This window comes from Bubalus kerabau, chromosome 11, assembly GCF_029407905.1.
Source record: "Bubalus kerabau isolate K-KA32 ecotype Philippines breed swamp buffalo chromosome 11, PCC_UOA_SB_1v2, whole genome shotgun sequence".
Taxonomy (NCBI): Eukaryota; Metazoa; Chordata; class Mammalia; order Artiodactyla; family Bovidae; genus Bubalus; species Bubalus kerabau.
In genome coordinates, this window is record NC_073634.1 from 3,720,466 (window position 1) to 3,732,940 (window position 12,475).

The 12,475-nt window shown below is 48.0% G+C and overlaps 1 long non-coding RNA gene across 1 annotated transcript; it reads right to left on the minus strand.

The window, feature by feature from the left end:
- Window positions 1–11,567: 11,567 nt before the first annotated feature.
- LOC129622723 (uncharacterized) lies at window positions 11,568–12,469 on the minus strand. Its single transcript, XR_008700114.1, has 2 exons — window positions 12,313–12,469; window positions 11,568–11,803 (listed from the first exon to the last, which is right to left on the minus strand). It is a non-coding gene; the product is annotated as an uncharacterized LOC129622723 (long non-coding RNA).
- Between the last annotated feature and the right edge of the window lie 6 nt (window positions 12,470–12,475).

Below are 12,475 nucleotides of genomic sequence, written 5' to 3' on the forward strand. Positions count from 1 at the left end.
CCCACCCCCCCACCCCCCGCAGGCTGTCCTCAGCATCCTCTGCAAACAAGTCAGGTCATTCCACTTCTCTGCTCAAAACTATCAAATAGTTCCCCATTCTTCTCAGTCTGATATTCCTAGTGTTTTTTATGGCTTACAAGGCTCTCCATGGTCTGGTCTGTGGTACCTCTGTAACTTCACTTCTAACCCAGATCACTCTGCTCACTTTCTCCTTCTTTATCAGACTGCTCGACATCCCTCAATCAAAGAGTATGCACCTGCCCCAGGGCCTTTGCACTCACTGTTTTCTCTGCCTGGAACACTTGTCTTCTGATATCTGCATGGCTAGCTTTTTCATCCCCTTCAGGTCCCTTCTTATGGAGGCTTTCCAGGGCTACTCTGTATAAGAATAGTACCTTTGTCTCCATCAGTTTTTTTTTTTTTTTTTTTTGGCCAAACAGCATGTGGGATCTAATTCCCTAGCAGGGATTGAATCTGCAGCCCTTGCATTGGAAGCATGGAGTCTTAACTATTAGACTTCCAGGGAAGTTCACCTTTTTTAAAAAAAACTTTTATTTATCTATTTTTCACTGTGCTAGGTAGGCCCTTGTTGCTGTGCAGGCTTTTCTCTAGTTGTGAGAAGGGGCTACCCTCTAGTGGCCATGTGCAGGCTCCTCACTGTAGTGGCCTCTCTCGTTGCAGAGCACAGGTTCTAGGGATTGAGGGCTTCAGTAGTTGCAGCTACTGGGCACTAGAGCACAGGCTCAGTAGTTGTAGTGCATGGGCTTAGTTGCTTTGCAGTATGTGGGATCTGCCAGATCAGGGATCGAACCAGTGTCTCCTGCATTGGCAGGTGGATTCTTTACCACTGAGCCACCAGGAAAGCCCCTCATTTTTTTTTTTGATAACCAAGAAATAAGCTTCATATCATGGGGCCTTTATTAAAATATCGAAGTTTAGGAAAGCTTTTAAACAAAACATTTCTATTCCAGGGACTTGCCCGAGCTTTTAAAATAAATTTCTAGCTCACTGGAGTTTACAGAAGAATTTCATCTGCCTTTACAGTGATGAGGATTAGAAGCCTGTTGTTATCTACGACATTTTGTGAGCAATTGCCATAACATAACCCTCTGTCGTTCTTTATTCCTTAACTAACCCTGCTTATTTCTGTTTTACTTATCACCACTTGACATTACTCTTGCGAATTGTTTCCTTGCTTTTAAGGAGATACGTGAGAGCAAAGAACTTTGCTTGTCTTATTTTTCTGATTAGCACCAGGACTTTGAACCGTTCTGGCACTTGGAAGCTTCTCAGTAAGCGTTTGCTGAATGAATTAATTTCTTAGAGATACTGGGGCAGGGGGACTGGCCTGGGAAGACGTTGTATAGTACTGTGGTGATCTTCATAGGGCATGGTAAAGGCCTAGACTAGAGGGGTGGCCTCAGGGCCATAAAGGAAGGAATAAACAGAGGAAGGGCATTTATTTATTTATCGTTTTCCATTATGGTTTATTACAGGATATCAAATACAGTTCCCTGTGCTGTACAGTAGGACCTTGTTTTTTGTCCATTCTATTTATAATAGCTTGCATCTGCTAATCCCAAACTCCCCATCTTTCCCTGCCCTACCCTTTACCTCCGTGGCAACCACAAGTATGTTCTCTCTGAGTCTGTTTCTGTTTCACTGAGAAGTTCATTTGTGTCATAGTTTAGATTCCACATATAAATGATATCGTATGGTATTTGTCTTTCTCTTTCTGACTTACTTCACTTAGTATGACTATTTTTGGGTCCATCTATACTGTTGCACATGGCATTATTTCATTCTTTTTTATGGCCGGGTAATATTCCATCATATATATGTACCATAACTTTATCCATTCATCAGCTTGGTGGAAAACATTACCCTGGGTGGGGGGCAGGGGGATGGAGAAGGAACTACCATTTTTGAAATAACCAGCTAGACTCACCTCTGTAGGTAGAATGCATCTTTTCATATTAAGCACAGATGGACTGAGACAGTTTACACATAATGTGATAAATGCAGTGGGAACAATTTCTATCGCCTTCCTCACTCCTTCCTGGGACCTTCATGCATATATCTGCAACACACGCTCACAGAGGACTTTTTTTTAACCTTTTATTTTATATTGGAGCATAGCTGGTGAACAATGTTGTGGCCGTTTCAGGTGGACAGCAAAGGGGCTCAGCCATACATATACATGCATCCATTCTCCCCCAGACTCCCCTCCCCTGGAGGCTGCTGTATAATACTGAGCAGACTTCCCTGTGCTATACTGTACAGTAGGTCCTTGTTGAATATCCATCCTAAATACAGCAGCGTGTACATGTCCATTCCAAACTCCCTAACAGTCTGCCCCCCCCACCCTTCCCCCATAACCATAAGTTCTTTACACAAGCGGCCACTTTGGACATACGACTCAAGACCACGAAGAAGCCTTTCTAGCAGGAGAACACAGGAACCCTGCCCCCCTGAGTTTAATTTTGCAGTCTGATTGTCTTGTGGTTACTCTACCCTGAAGCCAGACCACAGCAAGCGCCTCCCCCGCCCCCACCGACCACACCAAAGTGGGGGAAGGGGCCACGGAGAACAAAGGAGCTTCCCCCAGCACCCATGCGAGGGTGACCACAGGAGCCTGGCTTGGGATGGGTGACTTCCAGCTCCTACCCCGGCCGTACCTGTGGATTCTGCCAGGGATGGAACATCTGGCCTGACATGAAGAAAGGGGATAGCTCTGCATACCTTTGGACGCTGAGAGTACTTGAGTAACCACCAGTAACCACGGGAGAGGGTTACTGCTCCCCTCGCCCCCGCCTCACTCCCCACTGGAGGCAGCGTGCTTGGTGACACGGCCGGCCCTCCAGACACATTTCCAACAAGCAGCCCTGCGAGTGGGGAACATTGATTTGGCCTCTAGCCCACTTCTCCCCACTTCCTGGCTGTCACCACCTATCCATCTCTCTAGCAATGAGTCCCGTGAGTCTGTGATTGGAAACTGTGGATTCAGTGAAAAAGGCAGATTTCTGGGTTTTGATCGTCTTTCTTGCTCTTTTTCAGAAGAATGGAATAACTCATTATAGGATGAGAGCTGACTGACTACGTAGGTTCTGTAGTTGGAGGGTCAGACTGGCGTGGGTTGGGATGCTGGCCTTCCCCGGGGCCTTCTGTTGCTTCCTTTGACTGTCGGAAACCATCGTTTTGCGTCTGCTCCACTAGAAGAGCACTAAGCCCTGGGTCTGGCCCCTGGGGGAGGGAGTTCTAGTCCCTGGAGGTCATCACTACCGTGTTACCGGGGGAAACGGTATAGCACGCGTTGGAGGAAGACCTGGACTGAGCCTTGATCGAGAGAAGAGAGGAGCAGCGAGCTCCGGGCACCAGCTCAACCAGGAAGATAGGGGCTGGACACTCAGGGGGCGGGCCTCTCTGGGAGCTCCGCCTCCTTGGTCCAAATCAGTTATCAACGTGCATCACAGGGCAGAGGATGACTCAGGGGACTGGCTTGGGGTAGACGTGCAGGACCACTGCCAAGAATAAAAGAGGGCAGGGGAGTAGGGAATACAGGCCCTGATGCCTCTCCGTGGGTTTTGAGATCGGTGGGTAAACTATTTGGGTTTTGGGGATTTGTCATTTGACTCTGGTGGTCTTAGAAATTCAGCCCTGCCTCTCTGGCCTCAATGGGCTCTTGAATTTCGTGAGTGACTAGATCACAGACTTCTAATAGAATACTTTGGAGGCAGGCTTAGTAAATGCTGCGTGCATTGTTCAGGGCGGGTGAGATGCGAGCGGTGAGGCCACGCCCTCGGGAAGCGCCGGGCCTGTCCATCCTGGACTCGCCCTGACATCTTCAAAGCTGAGACCCCTGGAGGAATGTTTGGGCTTCAGCTGGAAGCATCTGCCTTTAACTTAGCCCTGTAGGGACTTAAAATCTAATTCTTTATCGAGTTTCCCCCCAGAAATTTCGGATATCCTTGAAAACATGACATAGACGTAGTAGGTACTTTCCTTGCCATGAGCTACCCCCCAAAACACAAAGCCAATCCTACACATAAAAACTTCTGTTGAATCTGACATGAAGAAATCACATGTTCTGAAAACCTCAAGTTTTTTTTATAACCTTCCAGCCCTGATAACTACGTCAGTTATCATATGTCATATATAAGTCATATGTCATATATATATATGTCATATATAAGTATGACAACTTTTTCTTGTCAGCACTGTTTTCTAATTTCCTTCATCATCATGGGCTTCATCACTGGCAATTTTCCTTTCTTTCTTTCTTTTTTTTAAACTTTTTATCTTGTATTGGGGTACAAGCGATTAACCATGTTGTGATAGTCTCAGGTGAACAGCAAAGGGGCTCAGCCGTACATGTACGTGTAGCCATTCTCCCCTAAACTTTCCTCTACTCCAGGCTCATTGGCAATTTTTCTTAATCAGCCTTCAGGTTTACAAAACTCTCCTTTACATTTTAGTGGAGACATGTCCACAGTGCAAGGAAAAGAATCCAGATCAAAAGAATGTTAGAGGAGTCTCTAAAGAGAAAAAAAAAAGAAGAAAAAGAATGTTAGAGGAGTCTCTAAAGAGAAAAAAAAGAATGTTAGATGAGTCTCACGATGCTTTTGATTTTTTGTCTCGATTTTTTCCAATGCTTTTTCATGATAATCTTCCTTTGTTTTCATCAGTGCATTGCCTTATTCTCATATACTTTTTAAAAAAAATCAAGCTACTAGACTGATAGAAGACTGTCCTGAACACAGAGGTTCTCTTGGAGTAGTTTCATCATTTAACTATTTGCTGTTGATAAACTTATCACAACCAAGTTCTTCTATCAGAGAACTAGTAACTTGGGACGCAATCAGAGCTATAGTAAATGTGAAAATATAAAAATCCATCCTCGGAGGGTTCTTCTGATATTTGGCATCAAACACTGCTCTACAGGCCTCTGCAGAGTGCCTGCAGCCTCCTCCAAGCTCCCAGATTCTGCCTGGAGCAATCGGGTAATTAATTCCTAAGACGCTAAGTGGGTGATGGAGGCTGCGATTCTGCCAAGTGGCCAGGCCTGGGTGCTTCAGGGACCTGGGCCTGGGTGTGTCCTCTGGCCCCTCTGCCCCCGCCGTCAGGCCTCCCCTGACAGCCTCTGGCCGCCCTGTGTGGGCTCTCGCCTGCCTCTGCTTCCTGCTTGTTGGATGTTGCTCTCTACAGGCAGCTCACACCTTGGGTTCAGCTTGGCCCCTCCCAGAATAATTAGTATAAAATGACAGCATGTGTGTGGGTGTGCCCTGGCGCATCTCTGTACACTTCTGTAATGTTTGCATGAATGAGGACTTATCTATTACTTGAGTATTTAATTAATACATGATAAGAAAACAATAGTACAAGAATGAAGGGAGAGAGTATTGTAGCAGGCCCAGCAGTGAGTTGAGTTTCCCTGGGTGAGTTCCCTTCCAGAGTTGGTCTTCCATTTCTGGGAAGCCTGTGATCAGGGATCAGACCCGTGTCCCCTGCATTGGAAGGCAGATTCTTAACCACTGGACCATCAGGGAAGTCCTTGATGCTCATTTTTTGCTGCGGCTGGTGCTGTCCTGGAGCACGTGGAGCCTGACTGTGGAGTGAAAGTGAAATTGTTAGTCACTCAGTCTTGTCTGACTCTTTGTGACCCCATGAACAGTAGCCCACCAGGCTCCTCTGTCCATGAGATTTTCCAGGCAAGAACACTGGAGTGGGTTGCCATTCCCTACTCTAGGGAATCTTCCCGACTCAGGTTATCTATTGAACCTGGGTCTCCTGCGTTGCAGGCAGATTTCTTCACTGTCTGAGCCACCAGGGAAGACCGTAGAGTGGAGGAGGCTTATTCCTTAAGGCATCTCCGCCTCTCCTCCTGCACTCACCCACCCAACCAGGGTGGTTTCTCTGAGAACCCAAGTAAAGTGCTGGCCCAGCTCCACTGGAGTGGCAGAGGGTCTGCATAGCCTGCCTGACAAGCCGTGGGCCTGGGTTAAGAGCTGTGTCTCAGGGAAGTACCTGCTCCCTGAGCAATGAGATGTGTTCTCTGCCCTCCTTCACCCAGCCACGAGCAGCTGGGAACCCCCAGAAGGACAAAGTGGGCCTGGTGGTGCTCAAGGTGAAGGAGGGACGGTCCTGGCCCCCAGAGGTGGCTGGAGCTGAAGGGTGGCTGCTGCTGGCAGGGTTCCAGGTGACTACAGAGTCATGGGGAGACAGGAGCACAGAGCTGGGGGTCCCTGAATGCCCAGCTGAGTGAAGGACACTAGGCAGTTCCTACACACACTAGGCACTTCTGCTAAACCTTCCAACCTGCTGACAGCAACTCATCAGCTGGCAGAGGGCACATTATGGTTGGGCCCAGGGATTGGGAGGGGCTTCCTTGGTGGCTCAATGGTAAAGAATCTGCCTGCCAATGCAGGAGACGCTGGTTCGATCCCTGGAACAGGAAGATCCCCTGGAGGAGAAAATGGCAACCCACTCCCGTATTCTTGCCTGGAGAATCCCATGGACAGAGGAGCCTGTCCGTGGGGTTGCAAAAGAGTTGGACACACCTGAGGGACTAAACAACAGCAGCAACCAGGGTCTGGGAGACAGTGTCTGCCCCTCTTCGCGGGTCTTTCTCCTTCTGCTCCTTTCTCTCTCTCCAGCCTGAGTTGCTGTTGCATCACAGGAGTTATAGACCCTTGGTTTTGTCCTGAACAAAGTCTGGAGTGGCTTCGTGATGTTTTGCCATGCTGCTGGCATTTGGAGTGACAGGGCTCTCTGCCCCTCCAGCTTGGTCATGGCCCGTGTTGGCTGTGGCTATCTGGGCTGTTCCTGTGTCTACTTGGCATTAGAAGGAGGTCCTCTGCTGACACATTTCCGGGCAGCGGGGAGGCCAAGAGCCCAGGATTTGGAGACAGCCTGATCTATCCTCAGATTTGAGGCATTTACCTGCTGGCTGACCCTCCAGCTCCTTGTCAATCAGAGGGGGTAACAGTAGAAGCCGTGGTACGAGGCTACTGAGCATGAAAGGAGCTCCCTGTTTCAGAGTTTAGTTTAGTCAGAAATACACTGACCCTAAATGCCTAAACCCTCATCACAGCTGGTGACTGCTGGGCGCACAGCAATGGAGTCGTCAGCTGTGCTGAGGATTTAGCAAGATTAGGGTTGGTGTATTTCTGACTCATTCCTCTGGGCAGGATTGCCTCTCAGTTTGCCCGCTTCCTTCTCATCTCTAGACACAGACTTTTCTTTGAAAACTTGGAATGGGGTTATTTACTAATAGGAGCTGAGTCTGATGCATCAGCAAACTTCTTTTTTTAAGTTATTTGTTTTTGGCTGTGCAGGGTCTTCACTGCTGCTCAGCTTTGCTCTAGCTGTGGCGAGTGGGCCTCTCACGGTGGTGGCCTCTCTGGTTGCGGCTCCTGGGCTCTAGGCATGCAGGCTCCGTGGTCGTGGCACCTGGGGCTTAGTTGCCTTGTGGTGTGTGGGATCTTCCTGGACCCGGGACTGCATCTGTGTGTGCTGCATTGGCAGATGGATTCTTGACCACTGGACCACCAAGGAAGTCCCCAGACTTCTTCATTAAACCCAGTGCTGGCTGACAGACACCATGGTGACCGCTCAGTCATCCCGGAGCCCATCTCCACGGGGGCCCCGGGGGGTGGGTGTGCACTGGCCGTTAGTCGAGTCCTCAGGCTGGGAGGAGAGGCTCCTGTGACCTTGTCAGCGTGGCAGGGCAGGGCAGGAGGACTGTGTTAGGACCCGTGTGACCTGAGCCTGCTGCCACTTGACTTGGTGGGGGTGGGGGCAGCTGTCTCTTTCCCTGGCAAGTTCTTTGCAAGTCTGAGGAGTGGAATAAAGACTCTGCACATAGCTCTCCCCGCGCTGACTCACCTGTGGTTTCTGCTCCCAGAACCTCCTCCGTGGTGTGAGCCTCGTGGGCCCTGCTTCTCCCACGGCTGAGCTGGGCCCTGCCCACCCTTCACCTGTCCTTTCAGGGAACCCTTCTGGGTGTGTGGTGTGCCCTTTCCTAGTGGTTAAGAAAAGAAATGGAGAGGGATTGTGCTCTTTTGCATCATTTCAAACATTTTTAGTTCAAGAAAAACAACCACAGCAGAACCAACCTTCTAGAATCCTTGTGCCCTGCGGAGTCCACCACACCCAGATCCTGACTCCAGGCACTCTGCACACAACCTCTGTGCTCACCTGGCTCTCAGCCGGGCCTTCCCTGCCCGCGAATCCTCCCACCCGCACTGGCCAGGGCAGCAGTTTACATCTTCCTTTTTTAAAATTTGAAGTATAGTTGACTGACTGTTGTGTTCGTTTCAGGTGTACAGCAAAGTGAGTTGGTTATACACAGACATACATATTCTTTTTCAGATTTTTTTCCATTATGGCTTACTCCAGGACATTGGATATAGTTCCCTGTGCTATACAGTAGGATCTTGTTGTTTAACTAGTTTTTGTACGGTAGTTTGTATTCGTTAATCCTAAACTCCTCGTTTACCCTTTTCTCCCACTTTCCCGTTTAGTAACTGTAAGTTTGTTTTCTATGTCTGAATCTGTATGCATTTTGTAAATAAGTTCATTTGTATCATATGTTAGATTGAACAAATAAGTGTATCATATGGTGTTTGCTTTTCTCTGACTTATGCCATTTATATGACACTCTCTAGGTCCATTTGTGTTGCTGCAAATGGCATTATTTCATTCTTTTTTGTGGCTGAGTGATATTCCATTACAATACACCGCATCTTTATCCATCCCCTTGCCGATGGACATTTAGGGTGCCTCCGTGTCTTGGCTCTTGTAAACAGTGCTGCCGTGAGCATTGTGGGCCATGTTACATCTCCCTTTTTATTAGTTTATGGCATATTGCCCCAACTGGACTATGATAAACTCTGACCTTTTCAAAAGGCCTCTGTAAAAGCAAATCATACTCACCATAAATGAAAATAATTCCAACAGGAAAATGCAAGGCAGAGCATCCATTTGGGTTGAAATCCAGCCCCAGAGACAAGCACTGCCCGTGTTCACTGCCCAACCATTGCATAGATGGGGCCACGCCAACTATGGCTTTGTGGGAGCTCACCAGGGCCATGCTTCTGTATTTCTTCCCTACTTCCCCGTCTTGACTCTGGGGTCAAACATTCAGTATAATCTTTTTCAAAAAGTAGGTTTCTAGCAAGCTTTGATTAACGGCCTCAATGCATGATTTGACACATATTCCTTGAGAGGCAGAATGATGAGTGTGGTTACAAACACCAGTTCGGTAGCCAAACTTCCAGGGTTTGGAGCCTGACTCTACCTGTCTGAGCTGGGCAAGAAACATAAACTCTCAGTGCCTTGATTTCCTCATCTCCAAAACGGGGATCAATCACTGTGCCTACACCCTACATTTAGGCTGGTGCTCAGTTGTGTTTTAAACAGTGCTTGGCACGTGGCAAAGGTTTGGTGAGACTGGTGCCACGTAACATTAGAGCATGCTTAAATAACCATGTTTCCACATCATTAAATAGCCTTGAAAAACATCATCTCGGACTTGTTGCTGTTTCTTCCATCTTATGGATGTAAACATAATTTATGTAGCCATTCCCAACTTATAGGACAAATATACAGTGCCAACTTTTTTACAACTATATATAAAGCTCCAGTGAATGTCTTTGCAGATCAATCCAAGTTTGTGAAGAGAGGTCAAGATATGACTGGTTACTTAAAGAGCTCTAGGCCAAAAAGCAGAAAGAAAATGCATGAATATTAAGAATTTACCTGGTGTCCCACCCTGTGGAAACAACAGTGAGTATGATGCTCAAACAAATATCACAGTTTAATGCATATATGTGGAATCCAGAAAAATGGTGCCGATAAACCTATTTCCAGGGCAGGAACAGAAATGAAGACATAGAGAATGAACCTGTGGATGCAGATGCGGGGCGGAGGGAAGGTGAGGCTGGAATGAGTCAGCAGAGTAGTACTGACATGAGTACACTGCCATGTGTGAAACACACAGCTAGGGGGAAGCTGCTGTGTGGCACAGGGAGCTCAGCTTGGTGCTCCGTGATGACCTCGCGGGATGGGAAGGAGAGCCAGGAGGGAGGGAGTAACTGTATACTCACACCTGAGTCACTTCGCTGTACAGCAGCAACTAACACAACACTGTACAGTAATTATGCACCAATTAACACAAATGCTCATTTGATGTAAAAAAAATAAAAAGCCAATGAACAGCAGAGTTAAGGAGCTCTTTTCTAGAACGTTCCACAAACTTTCTTGGCTTCATTAAGTCTTCACTAAAATCTTTATTATTTTCACCTGTAGGGCCACCAGGTTTTAAAGACTATCTATCCAGGTAAAAGTCATGCACATCACCTAAGTTGCGATAAGCGGTCATGGCCAGTGGATGTGCAGACCTTTGGACAATAGTCATTATGACTCCTGGCTTTTCTCTCTTTCTGGTCACCGGCCAGCATGTCCTGTGCCTCGTGGGGCCTGGCTGCACGCTCCCCTCCAAGGAGCGTCAAAGTTGTCACTTTACACATCATTCTAAGTCTGTAGACGCCGAAGGAGGCAGTCTTAAGGTGAGCAGAGGGGGGTCTTGGCTTTTTGGAGTGATTTTTTTCTCTTTCCTTGAGATTCAGAGGATTTTTTTTTCCTGCTGATGGCTGGGTTTGGAGCCTCAGGGGGGAGATAGACTCTGAGTGCTGCAGAAATGGAACATTACGACTCTCAAATTCAAGGTTATTTCTTTTCAATACCCATAAAAAAGATTTGTAGAAATGTCTTGGCTAAAGACATGGCTGCATGTGTGCAGCCGGCCATACAGCAGCCAACACCTGTGATGCTGACGAGAGGCGCCAGAGGGTGCCTGGGGAGGCTGCTCAAAGATGCCCTCCAGGAGAAGACCCTCTGGACTGCTCCACCCCCACGTTCTCCCGGAGATGCCCAGAGCCGAGGGCCACCCTGTGGCAGAGGCTCAAGCATTAGACCCTGCAGATCCTTTTTCTCCAGGGCACTGGCCTTTGCCAGGTGCAGCTGGAAAGTGAGAAGCTGTGTGTTCCTCCCGCCGCCTGCGTGTGTGACTGCAGGCCAGCAACGGACAGTTCTGATGCCTTTGGATGGGACTGGTGGCCCTACCGCTGCCCATAAGGCCCTGAACACATTACATCATCTCCTTCAGCTTCAGCTTCTTCATCCATTCTTGTTGTTCAGTCACTCAGTTGTGTCTGACACTTTGTGAGCCCATGGACTGCAGCACGCCAGGGTTCCCTGTCCTTCACCATCTCCCAGAATTTGCTCAAACTCATGTCCATTGAGTCGATGATGCCATCCAACTATTTCATCCTCTGTTGCCCCCTTCACCTCTTGCCCTCAATCTTTCCCAGCATCAGCTTCAGCTTCAGCATCAATCCTTCCAATGAATATTCAGGGTTGTTTTCCTTTAGGATTGACTGGTTTGGTCTCCTTGCTGTCCAAAGGACTCTCAAGAGTCTTCTCTAACTTCTTAAGAGTCTTCAAACCACAGTTTGAAAGCATCAGTTCTTTGGCTCTCAATCTTCTTTATGGTCTAATTCTCACATCCATCCATGAATACTGGAAAAACCATAGCTTTGACTATACAGACCTTTGTCAGCAAAGTGATATCTCTGCTTTTTAATGTGCTGACCAGGTTTGTCATAGCTTTTCTCCCAAGAAGCAAGTGTCTTTTAATTAAAATGGGCAAAACTCTCCACCTTTTAAGTTGGCTGGGATCCTATTGAAACAAGCTGGGACCTTTGCTGCAGTGATGCAATGCTTGCACCTGGATACACCTCTCCTGGAGCAACAAAATACAAAGAAACTGTATGTGATTAATGCCTGCATGTGCAGTTGGGGCAAATTGAGGACATTGAGATACAAAGATACCAAAAAGCCCAATTTGGAGTGAAAGTGAAAGTCACTCAGACAACTCTTTGGGACTCCATGAACTATACAGTCTGTGGAATTCTCCGGGCCAGAATTCTGGAGTGGGTAGCCTTTCACTTCTCCAGGGGAATCTTCCCAACCCAGGGATCGAACCCTGGTCTCCCGCACTGCAGGCAGATTCTTTACCAGCTGAGCCACAAGGGAAGCCCAACTTGGAGAGCTGGGAGCAAAAGCAGGGTACTGCGCATGCCCCCTGCACCCAACAAGCCACCCCTCTAGACCGACCCCTGGACACACCCCTACCCTCACCGCAAATAAGGAATCAGCTCAATGCCCCGCCTTGGGGAGGGAGCAAACCAGGAAGCCTGTTGCTGGTTCTCAGCCCCCTCTGCTGCTGCAGGGGCCCCCCTAAAGCCTTACCTGAATTTCTTGCCTGGCCTCTGATCAGTTTCTATTGATTAAAGAGGCCAAGCACTCTGGTCCGTAACACTGTATTGAAATCTAGTGAGAATGCTTAGCAGGCCCTTGGTGAATGTTAGTTTCTTGTGCCTCATCCCAGGAAACAATCAACTGAGAGGCAGAG